We start from the raw sequence: 13,669 nt of genomic DNA on the forward strand, positions 1-13,669 counted from the left end.
GTAAATTAATGCCTAGAAGTAGAATTCTTAAGTGAAAGGGTACGAACATTTTAAAGTTTAATAATATTACCAAATTGCTCTCCAAAAGTTGTGCCAAGTTACCTTCCCAATATTATGGAGAGTGCCTGTTTCTCCTGATCCTAGAAAACAACAATCTTTTTGATATTTGACATTCTGATAAACACTACTTTTGTTTTAAATCATTTTAGAACTTTCACACATAAATACTCTCCTTCAAATTGAGAACAGAATACATTTATTCCTAGTATTTACTGACTAAAATATTTTGTAGAAGCATTACTTTTAAACTACATTTAGAGCCAATTATTACTTTACAGTCATATCTCAATTTCATGTTACAAGAGAATTATTACCCAACCTCATTACTCATCACACTGCATTCAGAAAACACTGGATATTTTCAAATCCACCCTCAGAAGAAAAGGTGCTACCAATAAGAAGATTTAAAGAATTTGCGAAAAGACTCAAAGGCAACTCTAAAAAAACACAGGATCATATAAACAAACGAATAACCTTTTCAAGGAGAACTATTTTGAAGATATAGCTTCCAACTGGATTTATGTACATGAGCATGCGTGTCAGGTACAGTACATTTGTTTAAAAGTAAGTGTAATCTACTAATCACACCTTGTATAGACAAGAATTTGTATAAGTCTGTGGATGTAACAGCATAACTAGGTTTAGCACTGACAGAAGGTGAAGTCTGAGTTTTAATCCCTGAGGCAGGGTTTACCAACCATGGCACTACTGACATTCTGGACCGGATAATTCTTTCAAGGGAGGAGGGCTGACCTGTGCATTGTAAAGTCTTTAGCAGCATAGCTGGCCTCTAAAGACTAATGCCATTAGCACTGCCCTACAAATTGTGACAACCAAAAATGTCTCCAGACATTGCCAAATGTTCCCAGGGGGCAAAATCATCTGCAGCGGAGAACCACAACCCTAGGCTATCACCTACTTTCACTACTGCACACACTGTCTCACAAGTTTGACTTCAAAAGTATAAAAATATTTATCAAATTCTTATTAACCTTCACCACACTCTGCAGCCATCAGTGTACGGCAGCACCAGTAGACACAGACAAAAAAAACAACAACAGTGCCTCTCATCTAATTTCTAACATATTACTAGCTAACAGTGATGTTTCGTGGTGGTTTAACAGAAAGAACAATAAATTCGTGAGGTAATAACCTGAGTTATTTTAGTCACTGTGAACTATCCTTTTGATACTATCTCTCATATTTATCTTTTTTTTTTTAATTTTTTTTAACTTTACTTATTTATTTTTCTCCCCCGAAGCCCCAGTACATAGTTGTATGTCATAGCTGCCCATCCTTCTAGTTGCTGTATGTGGGACGCGGCCTCAGCAGCGGTGCATCGGTGCGCGCCCGGGATCCGAACCCTGGGCCGCCAGCAGCGGAGCACGCGCACTTAACCACTAAGCCACGGAGCCGGGCCTCTCATATTTATCTTGAATCCATTGTATCTCTGAATCTTCCAAAACCTTCGTCTCAGCCAACATCATCTCTTATCTAGACAAAGAGCCTTTAATGGTTCTCTCAGCTTCCACTCTAGACTCCTCCAAGCTGTTGTCTATCGATCCATTCGTTCGTTTATTCATTCAACTCATATTTACTGAATGTCTGCCAGATGCCAGGCACTCCACGCATGGAGAATACATCACTGCACAAAACTCTCTTACAAAATCCTTTACTTAGGGAAACAAACTCGAGGACAGAATATGTCAGAGGGCAGTAAGTGCTTTGAAGAAAAAGAAAGTAGGGAAGGATGGGGAGGGGTTGGGTCTGGTGTTAGATACAGTGGCCAGGGATGGATTTACCAGTCGTAGAAAGACCGGAAGATGAACTACATGGACATGTGGGGAAAGTATCCCAGCAAAGAGAACAGCAAGTATGAAGGCCCTGAGGTGGGAGCATGCCTCTGCCTTTTACTCTGCGGGAATGGAAACCACGAGAAGATCTGGAGCAGAGAGCCACCCTCTAATATTTTAAGGAAAACACTGACAACTATGTCAAGAATAGGCTATAGGGCTGCAGGGAGGAAGCAAAACAGTTAATTCATGAGATTTAGACCAGAGTGGGGCAGTGGAGATAAGAAATGGTTGGATTTGGGATATGTTATTAATCATAGTGATATTTTTAAAACATAAATTGGATTCTGTCATTCCTTGATTAAAAAGCCCTTCAATTGCCACTTTCTTCCCACTGCACTTTATATAAAATGAAAAATCCTTACTATGGCCTATAAGGCTCTATATGATTTGGTATCTGCCTAACTCCCAGCCTCGTCTTACTCCTCAGTAATCAAAATATGTTCTGGCCACACTGACCTTTTGGGTCCTCTACTACCCCAAATTCTGTTCCACTCCGGGGCCTTAGTGCATCCTGTTCTCTCTGCCTGGAATGCCCTTCTCACCCCTTGCCTTGCCTATATGCTCTCTCACTCTCACATTTCAGTTCTCAGCTTAAAATTCACTTCCTCAAAGAGAACTTCCCTGACATGCCACTCTGAATTAGCTTCACTCCCTTCTCCCATTATATTCCCTCAAAGTAACCCAAAGCACTTTTCCTTGATAGGACCCACCCCAGTTAGTAATTATAACATTGGTTTAATTATACCTAATGGTTATTATTAGTCTCTTGAGACTGAGGCTATAAGGAGCAGAGATCCCTTCTGCTTCACTTACCACTGTATCCTCAGGGTATGGCACAGTCCCTGGTACCTCCAAGCACAAGAAAGACTCTCCAAACAAATGGTAGAGCTTTCATCCCAGCTCTGCCAGACACCATCTAGTCATTTAATTTCTCAGGACCTCAACATACTTCCCCCAGCTTTTAACCATATGACTCTAAGAAGGTCACAGAAAGTAAAGTAAATGAGAAAAGAAATAGGAAATCACAAGGAGTCTTAGGAATGGTTTTTCTGAAGCAGTCAGGGCATGGTGGGAGTGAGTGAGAGATAAATGAGGGAGGGCCTTGAATGTTGGGTTATGAAGTTCGGACTTTACTCAGCAGCCAAATGGAGGGGTGTTGACGGCTTTCTGAGCAGTACAATGCCACAACCAGAACCGTGTATTTGGAAGATTAATCTGTCTGTGGTGTGTAACTAACTGAAGAAGAATCTGAATGAAAACATTCAACAGAACCCAACAGGTGAATAGGGCCTCAACTAGTTTCAAAAGATAGTTAGATATAACACACATGTATATATATTTTATTACATATTCATTAAGAATATTCTTAGCGGGCCGGCCCCGTGGCTTAGTGGTTAAGTGCGCGCACTCCGCTGCTGGCGGCCCGGGTTCGGATCCCGGGCGCGCACCGACACACCACTTCTCCGGCCATGCTGAGGCCGCGTCCCACATACAGCAACTAGAAGCATGTACAGCTATGACATACAACTATCTACTGGGGCTTTGGGGAAAAAAATAAATAAATAAAATTATATTAAAAAAGAAAGAATATTCTTAGCATTACTATTTAATAATTCAATTAGGCTTACATTTGTCTTAGTTACGTTTATACAGAAAACAAAGGAAGTGATCCAACAAGGGAAAATACTTTCATTTTCCCATTCATTCATTACTCACAATTCGACCACATTAATCTTCCAAAAGCATGGCTCAGATCACATTACTCAAAAACCTTCAGTGGCTCCCCACTGTCTACTGAATTAAGTCCAAACACCTTAGCCTGATATTTTAGACCCTACACAAACTGGCCCCAACTTATTTACTTTTACTCCCCTATATTCTAGCCAAATTGAACTATTTTTGCTCCCACCATAGTCAGCTTTTTCTGCCTCTACCACACCTTGGTTCACATTGTTCTACCTTTCTGAAATGCAACCCCACTCTCCATTCCTAATCCACCTGTCAAAATCCTACCTTCCTTATTCAGGACACAGCTCACATGTTACCGCCACTCTCTGTCTCTTTCTTCAGCCCACCTCAAGAACAGTTATTTCTCCTTCCTCTACAGCCACCCACACCCCAGTGCTTTGTAACTTACTACATTCTACCTTGAATGACTTTTTCCTTATATGTTTTATCTCCCCAATTAAGTTATAAACAACTTCTAGCCCCCTCCTTTTGTGAAACTGAGATGGGTACATACGTACATCAAAACAAACAACTGTATTTATAAACTGTTCTAAGAGCCTATTCCTTTCGAGGGCAGGAACTATTTCTGATTCATCTTTTGTTTCCTGCAATTATTTGAACAAGTACGTACTTAAACAACTTTGTTGAATAAAACACTCAAAAGTTTTAAGTTGAATATAAAATTTGCCCTTACTGGCTCAGGCCTTATTCATTGAGCCACAATAAAAGAAAGAAGCATTTACTAAGCATCTGCACTGTAGTTAGCTACTGTGCTAAGAGACAGTGGGGGATACATAAAATACCATTCCTGTCCTGAGAAGCTTACAATATTGTTAGGAACATAAGACATATTTCCAAAACAATCATAAAAATAATAAAAGTGCTATCAAACACAGTCAAATTCTAAACCATGAATTTCAAAAGAGCTGGTACGGATAACAAGTGCCACGGGAAGTCCAGAATGGAGAGATTCAAGCTGGCTGGCCTCAATGAAGAATGCTTCTGAGAAGCTTGGCTCGAGGGCAAGAAGAGGCAAGATTATCCAAAACAATGTGTTCCCCCAGGTTGCTCCAACAGCCATAGCCATCCCCACATCTTGGTTTTAAAAAGAAAAATAACCCATGTAGAGCACCGTATCTCTGACCTATAAATGTTCATTCTCACTGGCCCCATTCTCTGCACGTAGAAGTACTCTACCAGTACCCATATGAAAACCCAGAAATCTGAAAATAACAATCATTTTCCAAAACACAAGTCATTGTCTACATTCTCTTCATATGCAATTGGGGGGTTGGATTTTAAAGATGACCGTTTTAGGAAGCCACTTAAATTCTAAAAACAAACTGCAATAAATCTCTACGGCCCCTGCCTGATTCATTCTAACAATTACCTCCTTAAACATCAACAACTGGACAAATTTTAGATAGGTCATAGTTGAGCAGAAGCTGCTCTCACTCTGTTCAAATGTTTCAGGGTAGAAAAGTCACTTATAAATTCATTCGAATGAGAAACAGTATAGCGTTAGTGGTTTAAAGTTGAGACCCTGAAGCCAGCTGACCTAGGTTCATAATCCCAGCTAAGCAGGCTTCCTCTGTGCCTCAGTTTACTTATCTCTAAAATGAGAATACAAATAGCTAACTCACAGTACTGCCATGAGGACCAAATTAAGTAATGCATTAAACCACTAAGTATACTAATCTAGCATCTAATAAGCAACCAAAAAACTGCTACCTATTATTATTATCCCCCAAAGGCATTAGGGCATTAACTCAGTCAGGACTATTTAGGCAATAATACAGTAGTAAACAAAGAGTGTCAGCTTCAAAAGTGAAAACTGGACAACATTTCTATGTATGATATTAGCATTAAAAATGTAGAACCTATGCACACATGCAAACTCACGTATGACAGCTGGCATTGTACAAAAGCAGAGGAACAAAAAAAAATTCAACAAATCTTGTTGGGAAAAGTGAAAATCCACATACTAATGGAAAAAAAAGTCTTGATCTCACACCATAAACAAAAATTAATTCCAGGCAGATTAATGACCAAAATGTGAAAAAACAAACTTAAAAACTTTGAGAAAATATAGGAGAATTTGAACATGGAGAAGAGAAAGATTTCTTTAATAAGACATGAAAAATACAAACCATAAAAGAAAAGGCTGATAAACCCCACAGTATTAAAATTAAAAACTTTTGTTTGTCAAGAGTCCTTTTAAAAAACCCAAAGACAAACTACAGACTAGGAAAAGATATTAGAACACATACAACCAACAAAAGACTAGAATCCAAAAATTTCCTAGATATCAATGAAAGACAAAACAATCCAATAAAAAAATGGGCAAGATATATTAACTGGCAATTCATAGAAGCAGCACAATGGCCAATGAGCATATGAAAAAATGTTTACCATTAATAAGAAAGAAAATACAATTAAAACCTCTATGATACCATTTCACAGCCATTGGCAAAAATTTAAACTATCCTGGCAAAGAGGTGGAGCAGTGAGAACTACACTACTACTGAGAATGTAAATCGACACTTACTCGGGCAATATCTAGTAAAGCTACAGATGTGCATACCCTACAATGCAACAACTCCACTTCTTGCTTTATGTACGTACACACACATTTTGCAAATGCACACTCTCTCGCACACACCTTAATGAAACTTGCAGCACATGTGCACAAGGAGATACATACAAGATTATCCATAACAGCGCTGCTTATAAATGCCAAGGACTGGAAACAGTAGAAATGTCCATCAATAGAAGAATGAATAAATCAACTATGGCATATTCATTCAATAAAATACTATACAGTAGTGAAATGAATTGTGGTAGACTGCTAAACTGACCACAATTCCTCCCTTCCCTGTATCCACGACGCTTTACGATGTGCCTATGCTGCTCCTCCCATCAAGAGCTGCATCCCTCAAATCCGGGGTGGCCTTGTGATAGAATGCAGTGCAAGTAATGTTGTGCTGGCTGCTAGCCTGTGTCTCAAGGCCTTGCACACTTCCTCTTGCTCTCTTATAACGCTGCTCAGCTGCCAGGTGAACAAGACTGGGCCAGCCTCCTGCAGGATGAAATCTGTGAAGCAGAAACCAGCTATGTCTGCTGAAGCATCTTCACCTCCTCAAACTTCAGCCAACCCAGCAGCTGGTCACAGATACGCGAGCAAGCCTAGCCAAGATCAAGAGAATCACCTAGCTGACCCACAGTCTCACAAGCAATAATTAATCGTTGTTATTTTAAGTCAGTAAGTTTTGAGGTTTGTTACAAAGCAATAGATAACTGATAATGTGAATGAATTAAAGCTACACATATTAATATGAATAAATTTGACAAATAATGTTACGTGTAAAAAAGTAATCTGTACAAAAATACATAAATGTTATTATACTGTACATTTAATGTTTAAAAAGCATTGTTTAGAGATACACTACGTACGTATGAAGAACGGTGGTTACCTCAGGCTTTGGAGAGAGGAAAATGCCATGGGGGAGAGGTACACAGGGCTTCAAGCTTCTCAGTGTGACTTCCCTAGCCACCCTACCTAACACCGCCATCCTCCCAACACACTCTGTCCTCTATTTCCTTCTCTGCTTTATTTTTCTACTTACACATCACATCAGCTAACGCCAGAAAAGCAGGCATTCGTAGTGTGTTTGTCATTGCTTCTCCAGCTCCTAGAACAATGACTGGCAGAAATTCTAATTTAAAGGTCCTCAGGTAACTGTAATGTGCAGCCTGGATTGAGAATCGTTCCTTTCGTGAGAGTAAGTAGTACAGGAGCAGGTAAGAACAGGAGCTGGCAAACTACAGACTGTGGGCAAAGTGTGGCCTGCTGCCTGTTTTTGTACGGTCCATAAGCTAAGAACAGGTTCTACAGAGGAACATTTGCAATCAATTTGATGATAGGTAACACTAACTTTGAACCCCAATTCAGTGAAATGTTATCCTGCCCCAAAATAATTCTCTTCTTCTCATTGGTAGACCTGTATTACAAAAATTTTTACTCGATTATTATTACATATTGAATTTATTCAATTAAAAATATATGTAAATTTATTTTCTCTACTTTATGTAAGTATCTACATCATAGCCTTCCTTTTTGCCTCCTGGCTTATAAAGCCTAAATTATTTATCATCTGGCCCTTTAGAGAAAAGTTTTGCCAGCCTCTAATTACGAGCAACTGCTCTAGGTTTTAAACCTTGCATAAGTTTAGGCAAGTTGTTAACCTCTCTATGCCTTAGTTTCCTCATCTGTCTACCTGCAAGAGTTGTGGTAATAACAGAAGTAATATTTAAAGAACATACCTGGTCATTAGAGAGAGCTCAATAAATACTGGATATTATTATTAGTGAGCCAGTCCTAGTGGTCTAGTAGTTAAGATTCAGTTGTCTCACCACCGTGGCCCGAGTTCATTTCCCGGTCAGGGAACCACACCACCCATTTGTCGGCTGTCATACTGTGGTGGCTGCATGCTGCTGTGATGCTGAAAGCTATGTCACCATTATTTCAAATACCAGGAGGGTCACTCATGATGCACAGGTTTCAGCAGATCTTCCAGACTAAGACAGACTAGAGGAAGGACCTGGCCCACCCTTAAGAAAAAACTGGCCAAGAAAACCCTATGAATAGCAGTAGAGCACTGACTGAGACAGCGCCGGAAGGGGAGAGGATGGCGTGAAAAGACCAGGCAGGGTTCCGCTCTGCTGTACACAGGGTCACTAGGAGTGGCAATCCACTTGATGGTACAAACAATAAATCATTATTAGTGAGGAAGAAAACAAACAAATTAATACAATTATACAACATTTTGCAATTTATACTAAGAGCTATGAAGGAAATAAAAGAATGAGACAGATAACAACCAGGATGTCAAAAACTGCCCAAGAATCACACCCAGTGTGGAGCATTCAGAAAAGGAAGAAATACGATGGAAAATATCAAGAGGTGAGTTACTGATTCTTGTTGCTTTAAGTCACCTCCCAAAAAGATGGAGATGCATCCAAGCTAAGAGAAATGGCAGAAAATGAGGCAAAATTTCACCCGTGGTGACGTGTGGAGTCACAACACAACTAGAGGTAGCAGAGCACATTGGTTAAAAGTAAGGCATGAGAATCAGCTTGCCTGTGTTCAGATCTCAGCTATGACACTCAGCTTTGAAACCTTGGGCAAGTTATTTAACCTAAATCTCAAGATTCCTGTTCTGTAAAATGGGGGTTAAAAACACTATTTGCCTCCTAAGACTCTTAAATAAGACGACACAGTTAAGCACGCTGCCTGGCACATCATCAGTGTTGGCCATTATTATAATGTTGGCCATTATTATAACCACTAGTGGCCAAAGTCTTGTCTAAATAGATCCCTTAATATCTCCTACAAAGCCCGTGATTTATAGGCTATGTTTTCTATTTTCTCCAATACTCTTCTGCCTCAAATAGTGTTTAATAAAGCTTTTATTTCACTTCTCAGCAAATTTCTTTAGATTTGAAGCTACTATATATTCTTAGCCCTGTATACTTCTAACATTTTCAAGTGAAAATCAATCTTGGGGCCCAAAAGAAAGATATTTTTCTAGGAGAAAGAATTATAGTAACTGACATTAGGCCAAAATGCCATACACTTCTCATCATTTGGACACAGGTATATCTAATGTTACTCTAGTGCTCTTTCTCATTTTTATTTTCCATAGAACAAATAAAATAGAGCCAATGCCTCAAAAGAAGTTGTTTTTAAGTTATCTTTCTCATGCTCATATGAGCATTTGCTGGTTTTTCTGCTTAAATCAAAGAAAAAGTAGTGCCAATGTCAGATTTTAAAGTGAGAGACCATTTGATGCTCAAAAAGAGACACTATTCCACAGCACTACCTATTCCTGTACAAAACAATAAATGGTTCCCTGCAGGACACAGTCTACAGCTCACCTACCCAACTTAATAACAATCTTATCACCAAAAGTACCTTGAGCAACAGATAGCATCAAGAAGTGGCTCCGTTATAAATTTAGGAAAAAAATTAAAGGTCCTAGGGAGACATTTTCCACAAGCACATCCAGACAGTGAAAGGGACTGCCACATTCAAACAGGATTCTACTGATTTATAAGTATCTCTCTCCCTGAAGCAACTCAAAATTATGACTCCCTCAAAATAAAGATCTGTGCAGCTATAACCAGTGCACTCATTCACAGAGGATCTTCAGAGCAGGAGAGCCATTGTACTGGTCCAGCCTAGAGTTTTTCAAAAACAACAACTGAAAAAGATCATCCTTCTCTTTATCCACAGGCAGCTCATCCAAAGACCATCATTTCTTAACTTTTCTGTTAGCAGAAGTGGGATAATATGGTGTAAACATCATTGAGCTGGAAGTCCAAGATCTGAATTCCAGCCTCAGCTATCACTTATCAGACCCTTGACTTTCAGCAAGTCACTTAACCTCGGTTGTTTTCAACTTTACTTAGGAACTCAAGGTTATTGGGTGTGAATATCCTTACCAATTCTGCGTCTAAAAATTCATGTTATCTCCATGTATTCTCCAGCCTCAACAAAAAGAAGCATTATCATTTCTCTATCAGTTAGGACCCTATCAATTTCAAGGGACAGGAAACCTAACACAAACTGAGATAAGTTAAAAAAAAAAAAAGAAAAGTGGAGGGGGGTGGCGGGGGGCAGCAGTGGTACTGGCTTAAGTAACTGGAATAGCCAGAAGTAAAACAGAGCTTGTTACAGACACTCAAGCAATAGTTTCAAGACCTGATTTCTCTCCCTCCCTCCCTCCCTCCCCCTGCCTTCTCTCTCTTTCAGCTTGTCTCTCTTCTTACTCTGACTTTATTCTCAGGCATCACATGGTGGCCAGATAATTGCAGCCACTCTTGACTTTCATCAGCCTAGGTTTAAATGCAGCAAGGATGCTTCCTCCCGTAACTCAAGCTAAAGCAAAAGCTATGATTGGCTTCACTTGAGAAAGTGCCCACCCTGAACCAACCACTTGACTAGGGGAACACAATCAGAGCAGAGTTAGGGCCACCCATTAGGCATGGACTGAAAGAAGGGAAGGAGCAAGCCCCTTCAAGCAAAAACACAGACGTTCTTTACGCCTTTTCCTACCCAAGGTAAACCCCTCCACTGAGGCCACTATTCTCATTTCCTTCCCCCATCTGCTATATCCTCCACTTCTTTATCTTCTTCCAAAACCTAATCACCCCCTTGAAACTTTCACCTTGATGTCTGGCACATCATCCATACTCTTCATACAAATGAGAAATGACTTTCTCTTCCTCATCTCCTAAATCCAATCAGTCGCCAATTCTCAAAGATTCCACATTCCACATCCTCAGGTTCCTTTTTCCAATCCTCTTCCTCCCCAACTACATGTGGCTCCCTTAGTGTAGGCCTCCGCATCACTCTTGCCTGATTACTGTGACTATATCCAACTGACCTCCCTGCCTCCAGTTCCTACCCCTCCAACCCATGCTCCATACTGTCACCTGAGATCTTTCTAAAGTTCAAGCCTAACCTTAGTCTTCTGTCTTTATACTTTTTAATGTCTCCTTGTTTCCTGCAGCATAAAAACCATCTTATTTCTGACCATCTTCACCCTATAGTTTAATCATGCCAACTACCTGCAATTTCCAAAATTTAGTAAGCTGTGTCTTACCTGTCCTTTTGGTCACATTGCCTCTCCAGACTGGAATTTACCTGTGCTACTCTGTAGATTCAAGGGGCTCCCCCTTCTCTACAACACCTGGGAGAACAAGATTCAGCTAAGGTGTTTCTACTATTATGAAACCTTTCCTGAGGTACCCATAGGACTTCTTTCTTTGTGCCCTCTCTATACCCGATCCACTTGTCTCTCACAGCACCTATAAGACTTGATTGCACTCACCTGTTTACAGACTTGTCTCGTTCCTATGGTTCTCAAAAACAAACATGCCTTAGGATCATCTGAAAAGCTCTGCAAAAATACAAATGCCTGAACCTACATGACACTAAACAGAACAAACCAGAATTAGGGTCCAGGCATATATACTGTGAAAAAGCTTCAAGGTGATTAACATTACCTGCCCCATCTCCTAGGTAAAAACCACTGACAGACAACAATCTGCTTAAGGAAAACCATTCCTATAAAATATACCCAGTTCTTCAAATTGTTCCTGGCAGTGGGGAAACAATAAATGTTAGGGAATGTAAGTAAGACTTACACGCTGCTGTGAATTATAGTCACCAAAATCACCCAGTGGAACAAAATGAACCATAACATACCATTTTCAGGCACTTCAACTAAACAAAATTTTTTTATACATTGAGTAGGCGAATGGGGAAAGGGACAGATGAAGAAATTACCTGAACCACCATTTTCTCTGATAATCAAGAACGGAACATTATTCTATAAGTTCAATTGCAGAAGCCAAGGATAAATGTTTCTAATTTTAGTTTCAAGGTCCTCTATGGTTATGAGTCAGACTCTAAACACTACTTGTTGCTTTTTAATAATGAATAAAATTAATACTGCCTTCTGCATAAGCTTTCTCTGTGGCAAAAATCAAGATGCATGTGAAACACAACGCTGGTATGAATTAAATTTAGGCACTACAGAAAAAAAAAACAGAATTATCCCTACATCAAATCCTATCTAATAAATACTTTCTGCCTACCTTCAGGGCCAGACCCTAGCTCAGGTGTATCAGTAAGGTGAACAAGAGGTCCCGTGGCTGTCCTCAGGAAGCTGAGACACGAATACACCGTAGCTAAAGTACATAAGTAATGTTGCTCAAATTTACACTAAATAGAATTAAGACTGCCAAATGTTTTATTTGTATTCCATCATAACTTTTAAGTCAGATTAATATTCTTATCTTATAAACAATTTTAAAAAGCATACTAAGGCATTTTCTTGGTTTGAAGTAGCATTATCAAAAGTCTTCCTCTTCAAAAACTGAATAATGTGTGAACAGGCTTTAAAAAAACTAAAAGTGCCACTGAACCAATTTAATTCACCATGTATATAGGAGTCTGAAATATTTTGCCAAAGGACCCAACCAAGCCAGATGAGATTCCATTCTACACTCTAGTCAAAAATCAATTTGATAAAACTTCCTAGACACAGCTAGAGTCTGAGTGTTCCTGAAGTTGCCTTTTTTTCCTAGTTGTATCATAAAAGAGCAAATAGAAAAAATGAAATAATACAGCAAAGACATAAAAACTTTCCCTCAGCCAACATTTTCTATTCTTTTCCTCATTAAGACAGGTAAACCTAGCACCAAGTTAAAAAGAAAAAAAAATCTAAGAGGAACTTTATTTCTTTAAAATAAAAAAACCTTTAACCAAATATAGTTCCACACTCTGGGGGAAAAAACCTAAAAAAATAAAAGATGAAATGTGATAGTGGAAAAAAATGACACTTTGTTGTATAAGAGAGTTAGTAAATCATTACAGAATTCACAGAGGTTAAAAGTTTTGTTTCTGACCCTGAGTACAAACTCTTGAGCTGATGAAAGATAAAAACACAATAATTCAAATCATTAAAAGTAAGAACCGTAGGCTTTTCTTTCAAGTGAAACTCTCCTGGCCTCATAAGTGAACTTGTCCCTTGATAATCAAGTTTGTTCAAGTTTCAGAAGTACTTCATTAGCAAATTCATCACAACGTGCTCTTTGGGCCATCCCATTTTAAAATATGCATTGTAATGAACTGCAAGAAAACAAGCCTATTTTTTAAAAACCCACAGGCCCAATTAGATTACGTAAATTTGAATTAAATGTATACATAAATCAGTCAATACCCAAAGCTCCTAGAAAATGCCAGCCAGCACAGTCTTTGGCCTAAGAAATATTAGAAATGCCATCCTAGAGGAATACACGCTTTCTTCCTAGTGTCATCACACATCAGACTGAAAGCTATGGGCACTGATGTTAACTCGACTCTGCTATGAGCAGGAAACTACCAAATTCAGTTACTTTTTTTTTTTTTGTGGTGAGGAAGATAGGCCCTGAGCTAACATCCCATGCCAATCCTC

General features: G+C 39.2%; 1 protein-coding gene across 2 annotated transcripts in view; it reads right to left on the reverse strand.

Annotated features, from left to right (window-relative positions):
* The window catches only part of POU2F1 (POU class 2 homeobox 1), a 168,919-nt gene that overhangs the window by 121,329 nt on the left and 33,921 nt on the right, over positions 1 to 13,669 (reverse strand). The gene's annotated exons all lie outside the window — the stretch shown is intronic.

This window comes from Diceros bicornis, chromosome 4 (assembly GCF_020826845.1).
Source record: "Diceros bicornis minor isolate mBicDic1 chromosome 4, mDicBic1.mat.cur, whole genome shotgun sequence".
Taxonomy (NCBI): Eukaryota; Metazoa; Chordata; class Mammalia; order Perissodactyla; family Rhinocerotidae; genus Diceros; species Diceros bicornis.